General features: G+C 56.2%; 3 non-coding genes and 1 pseudogene across 3 annotated transcripts; all 4 read left to right on the top strand.

Moving 5' to 3' along the window:
• Positions 1–16,628, top strand: part of LOC120375436 — a 648,226-nt pseudogene that overhangs the window by 12,041 nt on the left and 619,557 nt on the right.
• TRNAS-UGA lies at positions 2,955–3,036 on the top strand. The gene has a single exon. It is a non-coding gene; the product is annotated as a tRNA-Ser (tRNA).
• Positions 3,749–3,821, top strand: TRNAF-GAA. The gene has a single exon. It is a non-coding gene; the product is annotated as a tRNA-Phe (tRNA).
• Positions 8,809–8,881, top strand: TRNAR-UCG. Its single transcript has one exon. It is a non-coding gene; the product is annotated as a tRNA-Arg (tRNA).

The following is a 16,628-nucleotide window of genomic DNA, read 5'->3' as shown; positions in this document are numbered from 1 at the left end:
CACCCCCCCCCTCCAGCCTGCCTTGGGCTTGGAGAGTGAGGAGAAGGATGAGGGATGACACTGAACATCCTCCATCCATCGCTCCGTCACCAGAGCAAGTGAGTGGCATTAGGGTTCCTCGGTGGTGTCCCCTGTCTGTCTGGGGGGAGGCAGAAAGAGGGGGAGAGAATCTCTCCCAAAGGAGATTGGATTTGAAAACAGCCCCCAGGAGCCCCTCACTCTCAGACTGGGCAGGGGCTGCTCCAGTGCCATCTCCAGTGTGTTTGGCAAGGTCCCAGCAATGGGGCTCCCAGCCCTTCCCTTGTGGGAGACTGTTCCCCAGGCTGAGAGTCTCTGAGCTGGGCCAGACCCGGCTGCTGAGCATGGAAATCAATGGGAAACGAGGGGGCCCTGGCCTTGCTATGCCGAGGGACTTTGCTGTGGGGAATGGTTTCACAGGAGAAGTCCGGACTCCTGGGTTCTGTTCCTTCTCTAGCCTGGGCGGGAGGTCGGCGGGGGTGGAGGTGTGAGTGTGGTCTGGGCTGGCAGGCGGGAGCTGCTTGTCCAAAGTGACCGATGGTCTTTGTGACTGACCCCAGTGCTCGAAAAGGACGAGACTCCCCAGTTCTTGCAGCCCCAGGGATGACAAGGGGGAACGTTGAAGGGGAGCAGATCATGCAATGAACTCCTGCCAGTGTGTGTAGCCTGCAATCCCTGCACCCCTGTGGGGGGAGGAGGAGCTGCTCTGGCTGGGGCCGGGATGGGGAGGGACCAAACAGGCTGGTTAGTGAGAGGCTGCCCTGACCCCAGACTCACACCTGCTCCCCGCTCAGTTCCAGGATGCAGGCTCCTGAGGATGTTCAGGAAGAAGGCTCTGCCGGTGGCCCCAGAGCCTGAGGGAAGCAGCTGCCATCTTCCCCAGGAGTGGAGCGGCCCCTACGTCCCCACTGACGGGGAAGGAGCTCCCGGCCGGCCAGGAGGTGGAGGTGCCCAGCCTTCTGGAAGAGGAAACCTGCTCCCGGCGCAGGCGCCGAGGTGGGAGAGGCACCGGCCAGGCCAAAATGGAGCTGGGCCAGGATGCGGCTGGGCAGGCAGGACCCAGCCCAGGAGCGCAACCGGGCAGGGTGGCTCCGGGGCTTGTTGTGTGAGCAGCAGCGGCCCCAGGAGCCCAGCCCCCATTTCCAGCAGGTGGCATCACCCTGCCTGGGCAGTGGGGACCTTCCAGCCTTCCCAGGGCAGGAGGTGGAGGATCCCTCTCCCAGCCCCAGCAGCTCGGCCCGCTCCCCATGGGACAGCAGCAGCGCCTGGGACTCGGACAGCAGTGAGGCCGACAGACGCTTCTGCTTTGTTCCGGGTGAGGAGCCAGGCTGGGCTCAGGTAGGGGTGAGGAGGGGGCTGTGAACACCCCAGGCCCAAGCCCTTGAGCAGTGCTATGGGGGCGTGTCCCCAGCTCAGGTGTCTGGCCTGAGCCACTGAACCCCACTGACACTAGATGCTGCCACTTTAATCCTTAGTGCTCCATTGGGCGGGGGGTGGGAGGCACCTCCCAGGGAGTCCAGGTCAGTGCGGGGTGGGGGTGGGGGTCTCTTTGCTATGGGCTCCTGAAGGAGTTGGGGGCTGACGACACTGAGGCTACTTGGAATCAAATAAATTTGAGATATGAGTACATAGCCCATATTCATAACTTGAAATACAAAAATGGTGCACACATACAGCCAGCGTCATTATAACCAGCCAATCATAACCTTGTCCTAGACACCTCACACACCCACCTTTGCACAATATTTGCTGCACATAGATAACAGTGGTGGCAACAATGATCTCTACAGTCCCAGTTTATATTAATAACGTCACAGCAGGCTATAGAGAAGTGGGAGGGAAGCGTCTTCCAGCCGGTGTGTCTCGTCCGTTTCTCCCTTGTCGCTTGGGCCGAGGTGGGAAGGGAGCGAAACGTGCCCGGCTGAAGGTTTTGCGCTCGGCCTTGAAGATTAAGCCCGACCCCCCAGCATGGCTAGGTCGGGGTTGTCCTGGGCTCTGTGGGGGGAGGGCTCAGCTGGGAGAAGGGGCAGACGAGGGGATTTTGTCTCTGATAGATAAGGGCTTTGTCAGCAGGAAGCTGTAGGTCACATGCTGGGGGTGACAATGGGGTTTGAGCTGGGGGCAACAGCAGCAGGGAAGCAACGTGTGTGTGTGTGTGTATGTGTGTGGGCGGGGGATTCACTTGGTAAAAATGAACCTGCCAAGCTGCTCCCTCTGCTGGAGCAAAAGCCTCTCATTTATCTCCTCAACTCCCCTCCATGAAAATCTCCACCCTCCCCCCGTGCTGAGAGACCCCCTCACTCCCATGGAGATTTGCAATTGTTCTAACTCCTCCTTGGCCTTGTCCAAAGAGTTTTTCCAGAAAAATGATCAAAGACATTTCAAATGAGACAAACAAACCAAAGCAGAGAAAGTCCCACCACACCCAGTTTGGGTCTGAATTTTTCTACTGAAATTTGGAGATAATAAAACTCATCCCTATGTTGGCCAGAAACCAAAGCTAGACCTCCCCCGCTGTAGCTGTGACTGCTGCGACCGAACTACCAATCCGCTGACTCCTCTTGTGAGACATTTCTCTGCACAATACTGCTGCTAGTCCAGTTACTGACTCCAGGAAACATTTTCCTTAGCCTGGCTCCGTGTGTCACTGGTTTCTCTAGCAAAGATCAGTCCCTGGCCCTGTGGTCCAGACAACCTCATTCACATCAAGATTCAAGTTGAGAATCATTTCCCCTGCCTGCTCTGTGGGAGGGGAGACTTTTAAATGCGCTCTCTGTGTGACTGCACATGGCTAAGCAAAGAGAACAAACCCCCAATCCTCCCTGTGCTTTGGGAGCCAGGTTTGCGGTGGGAATTCTGTAGATCAGATGACTTCACGCCTGGGCATTGTGATTCTTTACCAGTTTCTCTGGCATTGGGTCAGTTTTGTGTACACAGCTGTGATGGCCGAGTGGTTAAGGTGTTGGACTTGAACTACAATAGGGGTCCCCTGCGCAGGTTTGAATCCTGCTCACAGCGAGGCCTGTGTTTTAGCCAGTCTCTCACTGGGGCAACACCTCTGTACAACCCCCTGAGACACTCTCAATTCTCTCCCCACCACAAGTAAATCCTGTTCTGCTCCTTTCATTATTATGCCTGGGACACCCCCTCACACTGTGTCCCTGAGGGGGTCTGGCAAACTCTCAGCACCTGAAGCCTCTGCCACTCACCTGGTGCCCCATAGATCTGCTGTAGCCCTGGTTCTGCTCCTCTCTCTACAGTGTGAAAGGAGCCAAGTCAGTGACTCCATGGGAGCCATTTCCCCACAGGAAGTGCATTGAGTGCCCCTGTGGTGCTGGGGGGCTGGCAGGGGGGCTGATGTCTGCACAGACTCTCAGCTGCCAGGCTGGAGGGGGCACTTGGGCCCTTACCAGACTGGCTCAGTGAAGACGGGGGGTTGACAGAGCAATACAGACGCTCTCCAGAGCACGGAGCAGCAGCCGCCCATGCAGCCAGGCAATGAGCATTTCCCACAGCCTGGAGCCGAGGGGGAGGCGGCAGCTGCTGCTCCAGCTCCTCGGGACAGGCCCTGTCAGCCAACAGCCACTTCTTACTCCCCACAGCTAAGGGCGTCGGGTTCCTCCGGTGGGGGTGTGGAGCAGCCGTTCGTTTTCCTGTCCTTTTTGTGTGCAACTGCTGACAAAAACATCCCACACAGAGAAGCAACAGGCCAAAATACTTCAATGCAGCTGCCAAAGTAGCTCAGTTGGGAGAGCGTTAGACTGAAGATCTAAAGGTCCCTGGTTCAATCCTGGGCTTTGGCAGACCATTTCATCCCTCTTTGTGCAGGGGTGGCTTGTTTTCTGGAAGCACAGCAGTGTCTGCACCCAAGGTGAGTCCCTGAGCTTGGGCTCTGCAGTAGGAAAACACAGAATGGGCTTCTGCCCTAGTTGGCCCACCTGATCTTTAACAAGGAGAGATGGGAGCTGTCTTTCCCAACATGGCAGGGAGAGAGTGAGGCAGGGTGACCTCAGGAATGGTGCCAGAGGGCTGCTGGGCAGTGACAGGCAGGGATTGGGGATGGAAGCTCCTCTGTGCAGCTGAGCAAGGGCAGTACCAGGAAGGGGCATCTGTAAAAGTGACCCAGCAACAACCTCTCCTCCTCTTGGCAAACTCCCATGCCAAACACCCACTGAAGGTCACCAGCATGCGGGGCGGCTGCTGATGCTCTGTGGCCAAGGTAACAAGATGGTAGGAAAGCAGGGCCAGCTCCCATGGTGGGGCCTCTTACCGTTCCCACTCTCCATGCTCACTTTTGCAGTGGGGCAGGAGATTTTACCCCAAGAGGCTTTTCCCCAGCTGGCGAGAAGCAGAGAAACACCCAGGCTTCGAAGACGCTATGTAGCAACCCCATCCAGCACAGGGACAGGAGCACACGCTAGCCCGGCAGCCGCCCACTTTCTTTGGCAAGTCAGGAATGGCAAAGGCGAGACTGGAAGCACCTGGGGCTCATGCCCCAGCCTTTGTGACGCCCAACCCCCAACTCCTTCCTGGGCTCTAGCTGAAGCCAGACATTGGCCTGAGCGGCTAAGAAGAGGTTCCAGCCCTGAAGGGAGCAGGACGTTCAGCACAACGGTAAAACTGCAGCAACACAACCACCAAAGGACTCGACCCCTCAATCTTCTGATCCACACACAGACGCCTTATTCATTAGGTCACATGGGAAAAGGCTACTCCAAGCACTTCTTTGGAAAAGGCGGATATTGTTCTTCTCAGGTCATCTGCTGAGGGGGGCCGAGACTCTTTGGGCAGAAGAAGTCGAGTTCCCAGTGACACGTGAGACTTAATTCTCTGGAGCCAGGTGCAGGGTTTTGGCAGGGAGGCTCAGGCATGGGGGATTGGGGTGCAGCGGACGGACCGGCTGTCTAGGTGTGGAGATTTAGTCGCACTGAGGCACAGGAGGGAGGAGGAGGAGGAATCCTGCTGACAGGCAGTGGCTGTGCAGAAAAAGGGGAGGGGTTCCTGAGACTTTTTTGGCGTCTCTTTTGCCTGCCTGCTCACTCTTGTGGTGAACGGTGAAGCTGTTTCTTACCAAGCCCAGGTAGCTCAGTTGGTAGCGCATCAGGTTCTTAATCTGAGGGCCTGAGTTCAAGCCCTTGTTTGGGCGCTCAGCTTTTAAGTTGCCAGGAGCCAAATGATTCCTCATTCTGTCCACCAGCCACATGCGGATTCCCAGAAGCCTTGGCCATTTCCTGGAAAGGTTCCTTTCCTCAGGAATCAGGAGAGAGGCCACATCCACAGGAGCAGGTGTAGAAAGCGCAGTCTCTGGCTGCCAGGAAGTGCTGTGCCAACATTGTGTTCTCTACAATGGCGCTTAGATCAGGATAATTTACGTGGTCAGCCCCGCCAGTTCCAGCCCCTCTGCCCAGGCAGCTCCCCCAGCCTGACACACACACCCAGCCCCTGCACCCGCCAACCCCAGGGCTCCTCAGCCCAGAGGGGAGCCCCCCGGCTGAGTGGGGAATCAGAACCCCCGAAATTACCCTGGGACCAGCATGATCTGCCTCCGCCCTGCTCTGCTCTGCATGTATTCGGAGTGAGTCAGTTTCCCTGTCCCAACATGTATCCCCCCATGTGTCTCTTCTCCTCCCCAGTTCCCTCTAAACCAGCCCATTTCCCCTGCACCCCAGGCTGGGTCTCTGCCAACCCCCTTCTCCCCTCCTGCCCCCAATATCTCCCTGCCCCTACAGGTCTATAGGGCTGGATCCCTCCCTCCCCCCTTCTCCCCTCAGTTCCCACCTCTGGGGGTCCAAGGAGATGGGTCTCTCCTCCCTCCATCCCCTCTCCTGCCCCCCCATATCCAGCTGCCTCTAGGGCTCTATGGAGCTGGGTCTTTCCCCCCATCTCCCCTCATCCCCTTCCCCAATATCTCCCTGCCCCAGGCTGTGACGTGCTATGACGTGTGCTGGGGCTGTGATGTGTGCTGGGGCCAGGGCCGGCTCCAGGGTTTTTGCTGCCCCAAGCAGCAGGAAAAAAAAATCTGCGCCACTTTCTTCTTCGGCAGCAATTCGGTGACAGGTCCTTTCCTCCAAGAGGGACCGAGGGACCCACTGCTGAATTGCTGCCAAAGAGCCCGATGTGCCGCCCCTTCCCCTTGGCCGCCCCAAGCACCTGCTTGCTGAGCTGGTGCCTGGAGCCGGCCCTGGCTGGGGCTGTGACGTGCTGTGACCTGCTCACTCACTTGAAACCAGCAGGACAGAAGGTGTCGCGTGTCCATGGGCAGGGCTATGCAGATGAGCAGTGTCTGGCGGCAGGACGGAGAGCAGCGAGAGGAACCGAAGGAGCCCGGCGGAGAGAATTCTCTGCGTGTGGACAGAATCCCACCAGTTTTCTCTGTGTTGGGGGGGGGCAGATTTCATGATGTCACAGTCCTTGGGGGAGGGGTTTGAATCATAACTCCAAAGTCGGAGAACAACTCCCCCCACTTCTGCTCAGTCTCCACTAGGGGGCTGGGCTGGGATCACTAGGGAGGGAAGCACTGGCAAAAAACAGTCTCCCCTATGGAACCCAGGAGTCCTGGCCCCCAGTCTCCCTGCTCTAGACCCCCTCCACTCCCAGAGCCAGGGATAGAACCCAGGGGTCCTGGTGCCCAGCCCCCTCCCTGCTCTGACCACTAGACCCCACTCCCCTCCCAGGGTGGTGCAGGGGTCACTGGGTCTGTGTCCCAGCTCTGCTAAGGGCCGTGACTGATTTCCCCAAAGTGCTTCCTTCTGAATCCAGCACATCTGCCCCCCCTGCCCGGTCACTGCCCACCCCCGTGTGGGGGCACCAGCACTGTGCCGGGTCGTGATGGGAAATTGTCCAAGCTGGCCCAGGAGAGACACGTGTGTCCTGCTGCCACCTGCTGGTGGGGCTGAGCCCGGCTCTGTGTGTGTTTGTGAGTGTGTGTGTGTGTGTGTGTGACACTGTTTGTAGCAATGTGTTGCTGGGCTAACCAGTAGGAAATGGCTTTGCAGGATTTTGTATTCTGCAGCCAGTGACACACACACAAAGGGACTCACACAATCCCAAGAACACTCACACACAACACACTCAGAGGGACATGCTAGCCCAACCCCCAAAGAGAGAAACAATCACCGCCCCCCCACACACACACCATAATATTCACAATTGTGCTCAGAGACACAACTGCATGCAGTTCACTCCCACTGCTCCAAATACAAGGACCTCCTGCCCCACATAGCATGTGCCAAGGCCTGTGGAACTCACTGCCACTGCACAGCTACCAATGAGAATGATCCCCTCATGCTGGATCATCTGCTTGGCCCCCTGCCCCCTCTCAGGGTGCGCTGTGTGGCGTGGCTGGGGGTTGTGCAATGGCCCAGCACCAGGCAACGCAGAACGGACACCACACACCCTGCCCTGCCTCACCTGAGCTGCTCTCCAGGTGCATCGGAGCCCAGTGCCCTGCACCTTGGCACTCCTGCCCCACAGGGGGTGAGCTGCAGCCCCACCACACTCCGCAGAGGGGAGAAGGGTCAGGCCAGCCAGCCCTTGTAAGATGGGGAAATCACCACTGGGTCGACGGTATGGGGGCTGTGACATACAGAGAAACGGTTGTCGCGCCGGCAGAGGGCAGCAGAGCATGCACACACACACACAATTGCAAACATACATGAACACATGCATGAATCCAGCCACATACACACAATTGCTAATATACACAAACACCTGCACAAATCCAGCCAACACCAACACAAGCCTGGGAGCCAGGGGAGCAGAGCAGGCTGGGGCCAGGTAACTCCACTTCCCGCAGGAAGTAGCCAGCCCCCCATGTCCCACGGTGGCCTGGGACCAGCCCCCCTCTGCTTCTCCCCATGGAGGCCTGGGGCCCCAGCCTGCTCTGCTCCCCTGGCTCCCAAACTTGCGGGGGGGAACCGCCCCACAGCACTCGCCGGCGGCGTGGCTGGGAGCCAGGGGAGTGGACCAGGCTGGGGCTGGGTCACTCCACTTACCATGCAGTGAGTGCAGGGGCGGGGGCCATGGGGAAGAGCCGGGCAGCCCCCCCGCAGCAGCTCCCCACCCCAGCTCACCTCCGCTCCTCCTTCTCCCCTGAGCTCGCCGGCGCCGCTCCACTTCTCCCACCTCCCAGGCTTGTGGTGCCAATCAGCTGTTTAGTGCTGCAAGCCTGGGAGGGGAGGAGAATCAGAGCGGGGCGGCGTGCTCAGGGAGAAGACGGAGCAGAGGTGAGTTGGGACACGGAGGGGTTCCCCTGCCTGCCCCTCCCATTACTTGCTGCAGGCAGCCCCCCCCCCAGCCCCATCATGCCCCAGCTCACCTCCACTCCCCCGCCTCCCCTGAGTGCGATTTTTAGTGCCCCCAACCACTTGGCACCCTAGGCGGCCGACTAGTTCGCCTAGTGGTTGCACCGGCCCTGGCCACTGCCTGTCAGCAGGATTCCCCCTCCTCCTCCTCAGTGAGACTAAATCTCCGCACCTAGACAGCCGGTCCGTCCGCTGCACCCCAATCCCCCATGCCTGAGCCTCCCTGCCAAAGCCCTGCACCTGGCTCCAGAGAATTAAGTCTCACATCTCACTGGGAACTCGACTTCTTGTGCCCAGAGAGTCTCGGCCCCCCCTCAGTAGCTGACCCAAGAAACACAGTGTCTGCAAAAGCAGCAAAGAGTCGTGTGGCACCTTATAGACTAACAGATGTATTGGAGCATGAGCTTTCATGGGTGAATCCCCACTTCGTCGGATGCATCAGTGTCTGCCTTTTCCAAAGAAGTGCCTGGAGGGCCTTTTCCTGTGTGACCACGTGGCCTAATGGATAAGGCGTCTGACTTCGGCTCAGGCGATTGAGGGTTCGAGTCCCTTCGTGGTTGTGCTTGTGCAGTTTTACCTTTGTGCTGAAAGTCCTGCTCCCTTCAGGGCTGGAACCTCTTTTTGGCCGCTCAGGCCAATGCTCTGGCTGCAGCTAGAGCCCCAGGAAGGAGTTGGGGGTTGGGGGTCACAAAGGCTGGGGCATGAGCCCCAGGTGCTTCCAGTCTCGCCTTTGCCCTTCCTGACTTGCCAAAGAAAATGGGCGGCTGCCCGGGCTAGTGTGTGGAGCAGTTTCCCTCTTCCAAGTGTGCGCCTGTCCCTGTGCTTGAGGGGGTTGCTACATAGCACCTTGGGAGCCTGGGTGTTTCTCTGCTTCTTGCCAGCTGGGGAAAAGCCTCTTGGGGAAAAATCTCCTGCCCCACTCCCAAAGTGAGCACCTGGAGTGGGAATGGTAAGAGGCCCCACCAGGGGGGCTGGCCCTGCTTTCCTACCGTCTTCTGATGTTGGCCAAAAAGCATTAGCAGCCGCCCCACATGCTGGTCTGTGGGTGGTTTTCAGTGGGTGTTCGGCATGCCAGGGAGCAGGGAGCAGCCTGGCTGGGCGTCTCTGTGGCTGTCTGCTGGCCACGCATAGGCATGGTTCTCCCTCCTCTTACCCTACCCTTAGCTTTTAAGCCTTCCCTTGGAGCTGTCAGCACCAGCCACCTCTGTCCTAGGTGCCCAGAGGAGGAGAGGTGCTGGGCTCCATCCTGGGACTCTTCCTCCCTCGTGCCTTTCCCTGACTATGAAACCTGGCCTTGACACTCCTTTCTTCAAGCGCCATGTGGGCAAGAGGAAAAGTGTGGTAGAAAGCACAAGGGCCAAACTTGTGGGCATCAGAAATCCCAAACACCCAGTCAAACCATAGCCACTTCTAGACCCCATTCCAACCAAAGACCTGGCTCCAGTGGGGATGAGTCACTCAGCACAAGGTAAACAACTCATTCTTAGACAGCTGGAGACAGGAAAGCACCTGGATCTCCAGGGATTTACCACAAGGTTCCACTGAGATTTGAACTCAGATTTCAGCATACCAACCCTTACACCATGGGACCAGCTTGTGCTAGTTTCTCTGAACATTGGTGATCCTATCATAGGATACCAGGGTTAGAAGGGACCTCAAGAGGTCATCTAGTCCAACCCCCTGCTCAAAGTAGGGCCAATCCACAGACAGATTTTTATCCTAGATCCCTAAATGGCCCATCTCAAGGACTGAGCTCACAAACCTGGGTTTAGCAGGCCAATACTCAAACCACTGAGCTCTCCCTCCCTCACTCACTCACTCACAGGGCCAGCTTATGTAAGGGACCGTTGGCCCTTTACTAAAACTGAGTGGGGGTTTTTAGGTTGGCTAGTTCCCAGTTCCAATAGAAGGGGGAAGGGTCAATGGGAAATCAGGCCCCTGAGACTGACAGGCCCCTGGGGCAATGGTCACCAACTGGTAGGGAACAAGTGAGAATTTGTTAATGAGTAAAATTCCTGGTGAAAATTGGCAAAGCTGTGGAGAGTTTGAAAAGTTCCAGTGAATTTACACATGAAGATACAAACAGAGAGACAAATAGAGAGAAAGAGAACATCACAGACTGCACAGGCCCACACAGACATAAACAAAAACCAAACCCACACAGCACACAGAGCCATAAGGGAAAGCCACACAAAACATAGAAGAAATCCACACCAAAAAATACAGCAAAAGCCCACAACAGGAAAGCACAAAAACCACATACCTAAAGAATACTTAGCAAAAAACAATCTGCATGCAAAAGTCACACACACACACACAAAACTATGCAAGGCATCCACAAAAATCACACAGGACCCACATGCACAGCAACACGACAGACAACAAAAAACCCCGACATACAGAAAGCCAGGCAGGGTTTGAGTCTCTCAGCGAAGAGGGTGAGCACACAGGTGGTTTGGGGAGCAAAGACTGAGGGGGAGTCGGGGGCAGTGCTCTGGGCTCTGCTCGACCCTCCTGACACAGGCGGCTGATGGAGAGCAGAGCCTGGTAGATCTGTGGAATCTGCCCTGCTCTCTGTAAAGCAAGAGGACCCCGGTGTCTTCTGAGCTGCAATTGTATTTTCTGCAGGGCAAAATGATTGGAAGAAGCCATTTGCTTAAAGGGAACTAGTGCTGTAGGTGAGGTTTGAACTCACAACCTTAGCATGACTCCACTCAGCACTGCTCTGTAAGTACTGGACACTAACCCATTGCACTACTGGATCCTGTTGGTAGGAGCTTGTCTCCATGTTTCATGGATGGATTAGCGGAGTGGGGGGGTTGCATTAGCTAAAACAAATCCACATTAAAGGCTGCAGGATGGCAGCAGCAGCAGAGCTGGGGAGCCTCCTTCCATGTGCTAGAGCTGGTTCCCCCTTCCGTTGCTCAGGGGAAGGTTGATGCTTTGAGCCCACCCGGTGCTGGAATGTCTCATGGGTGAGATTAATGGGACTCTTGCGAAGGGAAGGGAGGGGAAGTCTTTTCTATCCCTGCCTAGCTCCATTGGTCTCCTGTGGCCCTTTCGGCTCTCTGCTCCCCTGCTGGGCAGATGCAGAGACAAGCTCCCATCTGGGTGAGTCACCGAGAGGCTGTGTCCCATGGCGTGTGGGGGAGAGGGGTAGGGGTGGGATGGGGCTCAAGGGGAGAAGGTTGTGTGTGACAGTGTGTGGGGGAGGGGGAGGGTGTGTTCCTTAGGATAGAAATGATGGAAAACACAGGGGCAGTGACAGCGGAGCCCCGTGTCTGAGTGTTATGACCCTGTGTGGTGCTGCCGTTCACCTTCCCCTCCTATGGGCTCAGCTTTCATTGAATCCAGCATTTTTTCACCTGTCATCACCACAGAGGTGTCCCACATGCCTCAGCTACCGAGTGTCCCAGAGACGCCGAGGACTGGAACTGATTTCAGCTGCTGGACAGCTCTGCTAGGTCTTTATTCATTTGCACACGAAAATGCTGAGTGTTTAAATTCATTTCAAGCCCCCTGCCCCCATTCAGCGAACTCCTGAACATACTGGAGATGGGTCTGGAAATTGATTTTCATTCAAAAAAGTTTTTAAAGGGAATCACTTGGATTGGAACTAAGAACCCATTACCCTGCAGGGAAACATTCACCCACTGACCTACCCTCACAACAGAGAGTGTCATGTATAGCCCACAGCAGGAACAGTTTTTAACCTGGGGGTTAGTAAACTTTCTCTCTATACAAACACCACAGCTTACAAACTCCCCACCCCCGCTCTGTGTCACCAGAGCACAACAACAACTCTCCTTGGGGCACACACAGCTCCCCAGCTCCCTGCCCGTCAGTCTCTCCAGCATTGCTCCAATCCCTTAAAGCAGGGTCTCAACCACAATTTACCTTAGGGCCAGGGCCAGTCCTCCAGTCCTCCCAGTGGGCCAATAATGTCACTCATACCGCCCAGAACCCATCCCCCAAAACTCTGCCCCTCACCTGCCTAAGGCTCTGGGAGGGAGTTTGGGTGGGGGGAGGAGGTCTAGGGTGCAGGCCCTGGGCTGGGGATTGGGATGCAGGAGGGGTGCAGGCTCTGGGGGGAGTTTGGGTACAGAAGGGGTGAGAGGCTGGTCTCTGGGAGGGAGTTTGGGTGGGTGAGCGGTTCTGGGGTGCAGGCTCTGGGATGGAGTTTGGATGCTGGTGCAGGCTCTGGGCTCGGGCAGGGGGTAGCGGGAACAGAAAGAGGGGTGGGATTGCAGGCTCTGGGCGGGAGCTTGGGGGCAGGTGGGAGGGGGTGTGTGGGAAGAGGGAGGGGGTGCAGGCTCTGGGAGGGAGTTTGGGGGCAGGTGTTAGGGGGTGTGTGGGAAGGGGGGGTGCAGGCTCTGGGGGGAGTTTGGGTGCAGAAGGGGTGAGAGGCTGGTCTCTGGGAGGGAGTTTGGGTGGGTGAGGGGTTCTGAGGTGCAGGCTCTGTGATGGAGTTTGGATGCAGTGTGCAGGCTCTGGGCTGGGGCAGGGGGTAGCGGGAACAGGAGGAGGGGTGAGGTTGGCTGGGGGCGTATGGACAAAAATGGGAATGACTCCCCAGGTCATTCCTTTCTTTAAGTTTTGTCTAAAGGGAGAGTCAGTCCTGTCTGGACTATCAGGCAAGCCTACTAAAGAACCAGAGAGGCAAACAGCCGCTCCAGGTCAGAAATGATGAGCTGCATACCATTCTAGGGGGTGCCCCTGCAACAACCACACCCATTGCTTCCTTCCTCCCCCACTCCTCCTGGGCTATCATGGCAGTTATCCCCCATTTGTGTGACGAAGTAATAAAGAATGCAAGAATTTGAAACAACACTGACTTTATTGCCTCTGCAAGTAGAGTTCAAAGGGGGGAGGGGAGGGCAGCCTCCAGCTGCTATGATATTCCAGGCAGGACTGAATCTCCATTAGACAAAGCTTAAAGAAGAGAATGACCTGGGAGTCATTCCCATTTTTGCCCAGGCACCCCCGGGCAACCTCACCGAGGCCAGCCAGGAGCACTCACGGGATGACGATGACTGATACCAGTCCTACTGTACCGTCTGCTGTCGGGAAGGGAAGGGAAGGGGATGCTGCTGTGTAGCGCTGCAGCACCGCGTCTGACAGCAGCATCCAGTAGACATACGGTGACATTGAAAAAAAGGCGAAATGATTTTTTCCCTTTGCTTTCACGGGAGGGGGGAGGGGGGAACGACATATACCCTGAACCACCCGCAACAATGTTTTTGACCCTTCAGGCTTTGGGAACTCAGCCAAGAATTCAGATGGTTTTCGGAGAGGGCGGGAACTGTGGGATAGCTACAGTCATCAGTCGCCCCTCCCTCCGTGAGCGTCCATTTCATTCTTTGGCTTTCTGGTACGCTTGTCTCAGCTCCTTAAGTTTCAGCACTGTGTTGAGTCCCTGTTGTGGCCTCTGTCTATCATGGCCTTGGAGATTTTTTCAAATGTTTTGGCATTTTGTCTTTTGGAACGGAGTTCTGATAGAACAGATTCATCTCCCCATACAGAGATCAGCTTCAGTATCTCCCCTACAGTCCATGCTGGAGCTCTTTTTGGATTCTGGGACTGCATGGTCACCTGTGCTGATCGGCGCTCCACGCTGGGCAAACAGGAAATTCAAAAGCTCGCGGGGCTTTTCCTGTCTACCTGGCCAGTGCATCCGAGTTCAGATTGCTGTCCAGAGTGGTCACAATGGTGCACTGTGGGATAGCGCCCGGAGGCCAATACCATTGAATTGCGGCCACACTAACCCTAATCCGACATGGCAATACCGATTTCAGCGCTACTCCCCTCGTTGGGGAGGAGTACAGATACCGGTATTAAGAGCCCTTTATATCGATATAAAGGGCTTCGTTGTGTGGACGGTGCAGGGTTAATGCGATTTAATGCTGCTCAATTTGATATAAACTCATAATGTTGAGCACAGGGCCGGCTTTAGGCCGATTTGCCCGATTCCCCCGAATTGGGCCCCGCGCCTGAGGGCCCGCGCCGGCAGCGTCTCCCGGAAGCAGCAGCTGTTGTTGCTATGCAACGAGAGACGCTGGCGGGCAGAGGGCTGAGGCAGAGGCAGCCGCGGGTGGGTGTTGCAGGTCAGGAGGGGGGAGAGGGGGAAGGCACATGTGCAGCCCCACCCCCAGCACTCACCTGGAGGAGACGCCGAGGGAGCTTTCAGTCCGGTGGGAGACAGGAATCTCTGCCGTGCACCTCACTCACCTGAGCAGCTGCTGGGGCTTCCAGCCGTGAGTGTCTGACCCTGTGATTCCCCGCAGGGTTGTAATATTGGGCTGGTGTTGTGGTTTTCGTGGTGTTGCTGTTTGAGGGTGAGTTGGTGCCTGCCTGTGTCTGGTTCAAAACTAAAGTCGGGATCATGTAACCCAGGAAAAAAGCCCCGAGCCGGTACTTAGTGCTGTGAACTCCAGGTGAGAGAGAGAGGGAGGTTTGGAGGAGGAAACCAAATACATCAAGAGGGGAGAATGCGAACGGTCTGCAACATGGCAGGCTGAGACTTATCTCTCCCCCCCCTTCCCGGGAAGAGGGGAAACTGAGGCACGGCATGATCTGAGTCCCCTCTCCAAATTATTTTGCAAAGAAAGAGGACGGGGGGCTCCTATCCAGACCAGTTCCCTTCCCATCAACTCTGCTTTCCCTGCAGCAAGATCTCTGTAGGGGCTGAATATTTCCATTAAACTATGGCTCCTTCGTTTGCCCTACAACAATAAATTAGACCAGCTTTCTGGGGGCTATTCCTCCCCAAAGCTGTGGGGATATTAAGGTTTTTTTGAGGGGGGGCATGATAATATTCCAGATCAATCAAATGCCCAGCTCAGCTTTCTAGCCATCCAGCAGCTCTAGGGCAGGGAAGGAAGGTGCTCTTGGTGCAGAGTGGTTGCAAAACAGGGGTGAATTTAGCGGGGGGAGTCCGGTTGAAATCCCGCCTCATGCAGCCATACAGAATAGCTGGAAGTGCTGGGAGAGGCCAGGAGTGGAAACAGGTGGCCTGGGGGTGGGGGGTCATTTGTCCTCAGTTCTGGGCTCTGGGATGGACTAGGCTGGGTGGTGGGTTCAGTCTAGTCTTCCAGCCTGTTGCTCTCTCTGAGGTTTGTGGTTTTCATCTGGCTCCACCGAAAAGAGCAAACAAGCCCAGTAGAAAAGCGGGGTGAGAGAGGCGGGAAAGGGTGTGTAATGGGTTAAAGTGACCCATCAACGAAAGAGTAAAACCAGAGTTTGACTGGGTTTCCCCCCAGCCACCACTCCTGCAAACACTGGGCAAGGGGCAGCCCCATTCCCCACCGAGGCTATGGTGAGGGGCAGCAGAGGAGGAAGGAAGCCACATGTGATGGCAGTCCCCTCCCCTCCCCCCAAGCACCCAGCACCCCATCTCCGGCCCCCAAACTCTGTCCCAGAGCCTGCACCCAGCCCTCTGCATTCCCTCCCAGAGCCTACACCCCTCCACCCTTCCTGCACCCCACCCCGTGCCCCAGCCCAGAGCCTGCACCCAGCACCCAAACTCTGTCCCACTCAGCCTGGGCAAAACTCTCCTCCATCTGGCTCCCAGCCCCTCTCCAAGGGTTGCAGCTGTCTGGAAGTGCTGCCTTCCACACCTTCCTAATTCACACCTCATCCATTCAACAGGGCAACTGATTACAAAGTGGGGGGAAGATCTTATTCTACTCCAAACAAAAAGACATTTTTCTTTTACCTTAATTACACTACCTTAGGGGCCTGCTATAACATATTACCAAGGTTCAATACAAAGTCATATAAAAGTTATACAAAAATGCATAATGCAGAAATTTATCTACAACTGCATTGACTGACTGCTATGTGCAGTAATATAGAGACCCTGGGTCTTTGAATGAGGCTTTATACTTGGGGGGAAGGGTGAGGGGGTAAGTGGCGGGTGGACAAAGAGGCGAGCAGTGAGCCAGCAGGGGCTCTAGGGGTGGGCATGGAGGTTTCTGACAGGGGAGGGAGAAGGTGAAAGGAGGCAAGTGGTGGTGGGGACTGACTAGGAGGGATGCAGCAAGCCAGCGGGGGGCTAGGGGGTGAAGAGGGGTGTGATGGTGGGGCTGAGCAGGGAGCGGACAGGTCCTATTTTACTGCTGTGATCTGGTCACCCCATGTGTGCCATGTCTTCCTGCCCCCGCCCCTGAACCTTGTTTCGATGGGGCGGAGCTGGGGAAGGAGGGTTTGTTTCCACGGGGCCAGGCGGCGCTGGGGGGGGAAGGATGGGGGCAATTTTATATTAATAAGGAAATATTTTATAAATTTTAATAAAATAGTGAAGAAAAT

Source organism: Mauremys reevesii, linkage group 12 (assembly GCF_016161935.1).
Source record: "Mauremys reevesii isolate NIE-2019 linkage group 12, ASM1616193v1, whole genome shotgun sequence".
NCBI classification, from domain to species: domain Eukaryota; kingdom Metazoa; phylum Chordata; order Testudines; family Geoemydidae; genus Mauremys; species Mauremys reevesii.
This window is presented reverse-complemented; position numbering and strand designations above follow the sequence as displayed.